Source organism: Podarcis pityusensis (genome assembly GCF_964106645.2).
Source record: "Podarcis pityusensis genome assembly, chromosome: 6".
Classification (NCBI taxonomy): Eukaryota; Metazoa; Chordata; class Lepidosauria; order Squamata; family Lacertidae; genus Podarcis; species Podarcis pityusensis.
In genome coordinates, this window is record NC_138030.1 from 43,568,694 (window position 1) to 43,577,624 (window position 8,931).

Sequence of the window (8,931 nt, forward strand, 5' to 3'; positions counted from 1 at the left end):
GGAAGAAGGCTTATACACTCAGGTTTCTGCCTTTGGGCATCTCACAGGCATCTGGTTGGCCACTGTGAGAACAGGATGCTGGACTAGATGGGCCATTGACCTGATTCCTCAGGGCTCTTATGTTCTCTGGCACTCCACAAATTGAAGTCCTCTGCCCCACAGCAACAAGGCCATTAGAATAGTGTGCTGTCTTTTTTTGGCAACAGGAAGCACCACAACGAATCAATTCACAACAAATACATGTTACAAGAAGTTCAAGAAGCTTTTTGATTCTATCAAGCAACAATAGGCCTCATCTTGGCCTTGGGAAATTATCCCTGGGGGTTAAGACAAAGGGAACATTTTTCAGTCCTAAGAGAACAACCTGTCCCATGATACACATGAATCCAAAAAGCTAGTAAATGAAATCCAGATTCATCCTCAAAGCAGAAACTGTAGTTTGTTTGTTTTTGGGAGGAAAGCACTCAGGGCATTAAAAGAACACAGAGTTCATGTGGGACTTTGAAGAGGTAATTAGTGAGACTGAAATCTGCAGCTTCTGGATCCAAAACGCTAACCTCCTGTGCCAGGAGAATTGTGGTGCATCACACTCAGTTACTGTACAAAACCGCTAGCAGTGCTGCTATTGCCAATACCTAAAAAGAAATAAGAGAGAGTGAACTTGAAATAATAAACTTGAATGATTCCAGGGCCCAAGTATAGGATGGGGCAGAGACTACGCTTCACCAGGGCCTGGAGATCCATTGAGGGCCATCCAGGCTGCAACTAAGAATAATTTATGGATCATATTTGAGGTCGTTTTGTGGAAATTTGTTTTCAAGTATCTATGTCCAAGGCTTGTGAGATGTGCTGGCACCAGTCAGAAGCTGCGTAGAACAGAATAAGCAACATTCGGAACAGTAAGCCTTTCTAGAGTATGTCTGCCAATGCAGTTCAAAGCGTGGCAACTTTGCTCAAAGAAGCTCAGCAGCTTTTCTGTCTGGATTTTCACTGTTTGAAATATGGCAACCTGATACATGTTCTCTTGAAATCACCAGCCCCCGAGATCCTTGTACATGGGCAGGATGAAGAAACACAAAACACCGTTATAATGAGGGGGCATTGATCCAGGGGACAGCAAGAGCCAATGCTCTGGTATTCAGATGATCATGCTTAGAAGGCTTCCCATAAACTCCTAACCAGAGGGGAACTTCTAAGCATGTTCATCCAATGTGCTTAGAATTCCCCTTAATTAAGACATCCCCAGTAAACACAAAAAGGTTTGCAGCAAAGCCAGTGAATGCTGGGATATTGGGGCTATGGCTTGCGTGCATGCCCCACCCCTTACCCATTTTAAGCCTCTGCATGTTCACATGAATGCATGACTGCTAGGTGCATCCTGGTAACATCAGCTTTAGGAGGGAGAGGAGGGGAATGGAGGAAGGCATGGCAACACCTGGAAGGCAGCAGATTGGGCAGGGCTGCTCTAGACACTGAACATTGCCTTCTCTTCCAGTCCGAGTTCAATTCAGTCTCCTAGGTCTGTGCTGAGGAGCAGAGATGCTCTTATGCTGCGTCTTTGCTGTATATACACGTGTGTGTGAACAGAGACCTCAAAGAAGATATTTTTTCAAGCTTTGCCAGAGAGTTGATGGTAAAGGGGGGGGGGGGACTGAATGTGTCTGAAGTTTCTTTCTCAGGCTTTTTCTGTGCTAACCTTTCTTTCGCTGCCAGGCTTTTCATTCCCGCCAGCAGAGGGCAGTGGTGTGTCTTTCTGGTCCACACACTTGCTCACCAGTTTATTGTGGTGTCAATAAAGCAGGCATTCAAGTCGGATGAAAACATTATTTAAAAGAACCTCACAAAATAGCTGGCTGCTATAGGTATAAATACCTATGTAGGCATAAATACCACACAGCAAGCCACCTCTCGCCCTTGCTTATACCCATCAAGCCATTTTTGAGCCTCTGTGGTTGCAATAATGCAATTAAAGGCAGGATTTGGCCAGCTGCCTTGAATAAGCAAGATACAGCCCAAGTTAATTACAAAACCCATCCAAACCTCAGAAGCAGCTGAATACACACTCACTCCTCAGTGTCCTTCCTCTCCCAACAAGTCCTGTCTGCTTTCAGTCCCAACTTCACGGTTCTTTACAGGTTCTTTACAGGGCAGGGCGTCATTCACAAAGTTTCCAACATTGAGACTCCCCCTGGTTAAAAGAAAAAAAGTTCCAAAAGTTCCAAAATCTAATTTGCAATTCACTATAAACTACTTCTATTTGAGCTCAGGAGTAACGAGGAATGGGAAGCCAAAGAAACCCATGAAATACTTCCCTGGGTAAAGATGGCTCAGCTCCAAAGGTACTGCTCTTAGCTGTCTGCAGGGAACTAGCGCTTAAACTGTGTCCTGGCAATAATCTGATTTCACAAGAGCTTTATGTGTTAGTGGTCAGGGAGGTGGGGGAAGCAAAGGAAGTTGTGTTGGTCCATAACAAAAACTCCATAGTCCACCATTGCACAATGCTTTTATTAGGACCTAGTGAAGGTTCAGTTTTCACCCAGGACTGCTGGGACAAAGAAACAAATAAGGAATGGCCAATCCCCCCCGCCCATTTTTAAAATGCAAAATCCAACAGCTATCCAGTTTTCAGTTGTGAGCAAAACACACAGGTTTCTTACTAGGTAGAAAGTCAAGTAAAGAGAAACATGGCAGTTTTTTATGTTAGCTGAGCTGGTCAGGAAAGGCAGCGTTGGAGGAGCCTATTTGGACAGGACTCTGTTCAGGAACACTTATGGATTTAACAGTAGGCCAGAACCAAAGGCAGGCGGGAGTGACCTACTAATTCCAGCTCCATCCTTCCTTCTGCCTGCTAAGTTCTACAGGGGCAGCTCTGAGACTAAGGAAGAGGAAGCGGACAGGATAAGCAGTGCCACTTGCTGGACTGGCTGTAAATGTGGAGGTAGACAGGACTGGCTGAAGGCAGACTCAGGTTGGTGAGGCAGTGCTCCATCCAACCTAACTAACCAGGCTCCACAGCCTAATTTGGAATACAGTATTCATTTCTGGGCTGCAACATTCGCAGAAGACATCAGCAAATTTGAAATGACAAAGTGAGATTTGCAACAAAACGTTGCCGTGTATGCTTCCCTCCTAACAGGAGTGCTGGGCAGCCAGGCCTCCTTCCATTCCCCTCCCCTCCCCCCTTTTTCTGCTCAAAAGATTGTTGCTCACTGAACTGTTTTCTTGAGGGAGTTGCCCCCTTGTGTCAATCATGCTAATGCCTCTCTGTTATTTCTTGGTGGCTCTATTTTTTGTTGGCCCTCACCATCTTAGCTCACTGCTGGGAGAGTGACTCCAAGGAGAGGCACAGAACATCTACAAGGGGGGAAATTCTGTAACTGCATACATTTAGGTTGGAGAGATTAAGATTAAGTGAGAAACATACATTGCAAAATGTCGCCATTTGATCAAAGGTCTGGATCACTCTATTAGGCTGTGTACCAGCTGAAAGACAGAGCTAGGTTGTTCTTTCTCTCAGTTCACATTGAAGCTGGTTTGGAGGGAGATGCATCAAAAACAGTATATTTCATAAGAAACAACAGGCCATTGTGGCCAACGCATTGTGTAAACTGTTTCCCAAACCAGTAGTGGGATGGGAACACACTGGATGAAGAGTAAATGAGAATGTGTACACAACCAGAGTTCCCTCTTTTTCATTTTAACAATGGCCAGGTTGCTTAATCAAAGCAAAATAGACATAAGTCTGCTGAAGCTGTGGAACAATTATTCCCAATTTTGATTTATTTTTTTCAGTGAGTGATTTATTACAAGGATTATAGGAATCACAGGTATTCTGGTGTGTTTGTTGTGTTTTGGAAGTTGTATTTCAGAGAATCCATGATTTTGCATGTGGCCATTAACTACGAACTCCCAAATTTGGGATTGCTCTTGAGAAACTTCCAGCGTCTATGAAACTAATGTAGTGTAACAGGGATCCAAATACTATCAAACACCAGGGAAGCTAGGATATGCAGGAGCAAACCGCTGTATTAAATATTTCTGCAGCAATAAAACTCACCTTTTGTTGGGGACAGGGCCAGCATGCAGTGTGAAGATAATCTGATGGCGTGTTTGTGTTGGGATAAGAGCTGCTGTCTGGGGTGGTCTTTATAATCCTTCCTTGGGCAGGGGGTGGTTGTAAATAATCCAGTTTCACAGAGAAATCTCATTGACAAATGTTAACCGAAGTGATAAGGAGAACAATCAATTATTTAGAGAGTGGAAACAGCCTCCAGTAGGCTGTACAACTGCAAACAAACACTCCCCAGACTCAACCACTTGGCAGGATTTCAGACCACATCTGAGCTTTACCCTCAGCCCAAGAGATCCGAAAACTCCTCTCTCTCCTTCTCTCTCTCTCTCTGAGCAGAATTTCCAGAGGACTTCAGCTTCCATGAACAAGGGTACTTTAAGACCTTATGACCCTGTTTCCCCAAGAGGAGGTTGGTGGATCTCACCAATCAACTGGATGCTTTCTTCTGCATCTTTCAGTGACCAAGGGTGCCTCAATCCTGGATATTATGCTTCCTTAAGATACTCTGCTTTAGGAAATATGGCGGTCAGGTGCGCAGCACAGACAACTATCAAAGTGCTTGGGACTGATAGCAACCCAAGGTCAAAGAGTGGAGCGGACCCAGCTTTAATTTATTAGTGCTTTTAAAGCATTTTATGCATTTTGACATGCTTAGCAACAATGTATTTCACTTCCAAAGAAAAAAGGGATTCAAATAGGTTGAGTGAACGATGTAAACCTAAGCACCGAGGAGGACAAGACCCCTGTTCAGCTGTGTTGAAGAGGAAGGAGCAGCTTTTCACACTCTGCCCCCCACCTCAAAAAAGCCCTTCTAAAGAACTATGAAAGTTACTGGCACCCTATCTTCCTTTGAGTCTTAGATTTGGGGTGGGGAAGCCATGGCCTTCCAGATGTTGTTGGATCCTTAATAATGTCATAGTTCTGAGCTGCTGGTGAATGGTAGAAATCAACAAATTGTAGTATTAAGGTAATAACTGAGATATGAAGGGAAAATACAAGCTGCAGAACTGTACTAGGAAAGAAATTCCTGGGTTTGCTTATGCAAATCAGTCTGGCTAGGCCAGCTAAGTGCAGAGCCATTGAGAAACTATGGGGAAACCAGGTACTGGGCCATTAAGTGCAATTGGCGATGCAAAAAGCCATCCTTCACCTCCTGCTCTGAGAAGTAGACAGAGACAAAAGATTTGGGAGGTTGCCAAGGCAATGGGGGATGATGTCACAGAAAAATGTGTCCTTTTTGAAATCTAAAGATGTTCTGGGGACAAGGAGGAGGAGGTAGCCAAACTCCATGAGGTGCTGGTGGCTGGAGGAGGCTGCTGCACCCTGGAAGCCTGCTACTTTGGACCCAAGCTTGCTGAATCTATGAGGGAACAATGAGAGGCACTCTTGGGGTATAATGTTCACTATAAAAGTCATCATGCCCATTTATTTCAGTGGGCCTACTCTGAGTAGGGCTAACATTGGCTACAACCAGACACTCAGCCCAGACACTGAGGTCCAGCTCCAAGGGCCTTCTGGTGCTTCCTCACTGAGGGAAGTGAGGTTACAGGGAACCAGTCAGAGGGCCTTCTCGGTAGTGGCACCCGCCCTGTGGAATGCCCTCCCATCAGATGTCAAGGAAATAAACAACTATCTGACTATTAGAAGACATCTGAAGGCAACCCTGTTTGGCAAGTTTTTAATGTTTGATGTTTTATCATGTTTTTAATATTCTGTTGGGAGCCGCCCAGAGCAGCTGGGCGGCGTATAAATAATTAATTATTATTATTATTATTATTATTATTATTATTATTAGTGCTTTTTTTCTTTTTCTTAAAAAATGTTTAGGGCTACTCTCATTTTACTACTCATATTGAAAATACTGCCCCTCAATGAGGCCAAACTTAGATTCACAAAATTTTAGGGGTATGTGTACCCCTGCATACCCCCAGAAAAAAGCTATTATTATTATTATTATTATTATTATTATTATTATTATTAAAATAGAAAAATAATACCTCTCACAATTGTGGGGAAGACTATGGTCATGGTAGCTGTGTTCCTGCTTAACCTGCTATCTAGGTGCAGCTTCAAAGTGCTTCCTGTTCTCCTTTCCTGTGGTTCTTTCTCTTTTAACTGGACTTTGTCCATATAACCCTTCAAATAGAGAGCAGTTCTCTTGAACGTAGCACTCATGGTCACCTTATTTCCAACTCTAGCACCACCGGAGCCCTGGCATTGGAAGAGGGACAGCCATGGAGCTTTCTGTACCTGCAATGAGGAGGCGTTGGATGGCAGACCCCCTTTCCCCCTGCAGTGAGGTCAGTAATATTCTGCGGCTCCAGCAACACCCTCACAGGGACCACAGGCTTGGGCTCTTTCACATTATATCAATTTGAACTGGGTCCTCCTGCTGCCAGGTGCCATATATTCCATTATTTTAACCTTCTTTGTTCATGTTATCAGCAAGCATGCTGGTTAGGGAGTCTAAGGGTGTGCAGACATTAGCACCTTAAAATGCAGCAAGGTCGTTTCCCCTGCTGTGTTTCAAACCACATTTTACTTCACGCCATTACCTGATTTGTTTCGCCACATCTGCAACCCTTCTGAACTCCTATTCAACAAAGCAATCATCTGTGCATGTGCTGTCATCTGCACATGCGCAACAGGTGTCTCAAATATACACACCAAAGCTTAACTGTGGCCTATGTTTCCGAAACTCAAGAAACTACTGAATACATATAGCTTGTGGCTAACGTCATGTGTGCTCTGCTTCAAGCATCAGCCCGGGGAGTGCGCTGGAGCCTGAGTAAATGGTATGTGTACACAGCCTGGGATTTTGTGTTGTTTAACCACTGAGGAGAACCATTTGGGATAGAAAATGTGTTCAGTTTTAATACAATTTTCTCTGACTTTGTTACTGTTTGAACATTGCACTATTTGATTTGTGACTGATGTCTGAGATACATATGTGCCAGGGCTAGGCCTTTTTTTGTTGTTGTTCATTTGGTTGATTACGATGGCATGTTTCCCCCTTTGGTTTTCGAACTGTTCCCTTGACTTTTGCTGTTGCTGTTGGCTTAGGTTGCTCCTTTTTTTATCTTCCAGAAGTTTTCTACTATTAGAACAAAGGGCTTAGAACTAGTGAGTTTACTAGGGCTCAGCCTTGGTGCCTGTGTTTTCAACGCCAGGCACGTCTCAGCCTTGGTAGAGGTGGCATTAATTAGAAAGCAGAGGTTAGGTTTCTGAGCACAGGCAAAGTATATTTCCCTCACTCAGTGAGTAACTGCAGCTCTTCCACCCACAGCTGGAAGGCGTGTGTGTGTAAGGTTTTAAATGCATGGCTTCTAGATAGACCCTGAGACGCAGAGCTTCTCTCTTTTTAGAACTGAGGGGTGTGTGCGTGTGTAAGGAAACTGCCAAAGTTGTATGAGGAATGTAGGCAGACCATTCTCTTTTCTTTTTCAAGGCAAAAAAAAAAAAAAAAGTTGCCATATTTTCACTCCATAACTCACAGAGACATAAGCCCATTCAGTGAATTTCGAAGTGGGTTAAAGGTATGTCTCTTAATTATCCTCCCAAAATATTCTCGGTTAATGGCTTTCAAATGTTGGCATCTGTCCTTTCCTTGTGCACTTTGGCTGCTGGCTCCGTTTCAAGCATACAGCAACTCCTCCAGGACTGAGATATTTAAACACCATCTCCTCTCCGGTTTCAGCAGCGTGTTGTAAAGAAAACAACTCCTGCCGGCTGCAGCAGGAAATCACTATTTGGCTTTATGAGGCACCTCTTCCTGACAGCCCTCACTGAAAAGCCTTTGCGAGATTTACAGGGTTAGTATTCCACAGCCAGTCCAGCCCGGTCCCTTTTTGCTCCCATCACAACTCCTCCTGGAAAGAGCAGAGCGGTGGGCCTGGAATGTGGCACTCTCCAGAATGAGAGACCCTCCACTCTATTCGCTTGTTAGGCTTGGCCATGACTGGAGACAAGAAATGGATGAGGAAAGGAGGCCCTTGCTGACAGCAGATCCAGGAACCAGAAACTAGGGGTATAAAAACAGGGAGGTCCAAAATACAGTCCAAATGCAGAATAGGGTATCTGTATAAACATACCGGAGTAGAGGCCTGAGGCAGAAAAAACATCCTTTGCTCCAATGATCCAAACAAAAGAAAACACAACACTTGCCTTACCCAGCCAGTGATAATAGAAGAACTTTCACTGAAGAAGAAAACAAGCCACCACCACCCCCCCAAAAAAAATCCACCCAGAAATATGGATTCTGGCACTAATAAGAAGCAAATAGCTTTGCGCACAATGGTGCAACTTGCTATTGGACCAGGCAAATGGACATGAGACAAACCCCAAGTACTGTGTTTGAGCCAATCATAGAAGACAACAATTCCTCAATTCTGCAGACATAGCTTGCCTTGCCCACAGCACCACGTTATATCCTCCCAACATCTGACAAACAGGATATGGGCTTTCTTTTTAGTAAACACTAATCAGCAAACTAATTTCTTAGGAATAAAACTCCATGTTTCTGGCCAGTGTAGGATTCCTACCAATCTTCTCATTGTACTCCTGCAGCCAATGGGGGGGGGGGGGGAAGAGATTGAAATTAAGAGGAATTTGGAAATCCAATACAGTCTATTAGCATTGCCACCAGCTACATCAGCCTTCCAAAAAGCCTACAAGCTCACATGGTTTTTAAACTACACTATATTCTACCTCTTCCTATGTACTCACATTTGCTATGTATGGTCTAAGAAAAGAAACAACTTATATCGTGTTTCACTGTCTGTTTGCTGGAGAGCGAGACCAGTTTCATACATACTAACAGCTTAGTGCTGTTAAACCTTTCTCTCTGTACTATCAGTATA

At 44.1% G+C, this 8,931-nt stretch overlaps 1 long non-coding RNA gene across 1 annotated transcript; it reads right to left on the minus strand.

Annotated features, from left to right (window-relative positions):
* Positions 1-243: 243 nt before the first annotated feature.
* Positions 244-2,311, minus strand: LOC308479202. The gene is made up of 2 exons (XR_013987550.1): positions 2,068-2,311; positions 244-635 (listed from the first exon to the last, which is right to left on the minus strand). It is a non-coding gene; the product is annotated as an uncharacterized lncRNA (long non-coding RNA).
* Between the last annotated feature and the right edge of the window lie 6,620 nt (positions 2,312-8,931).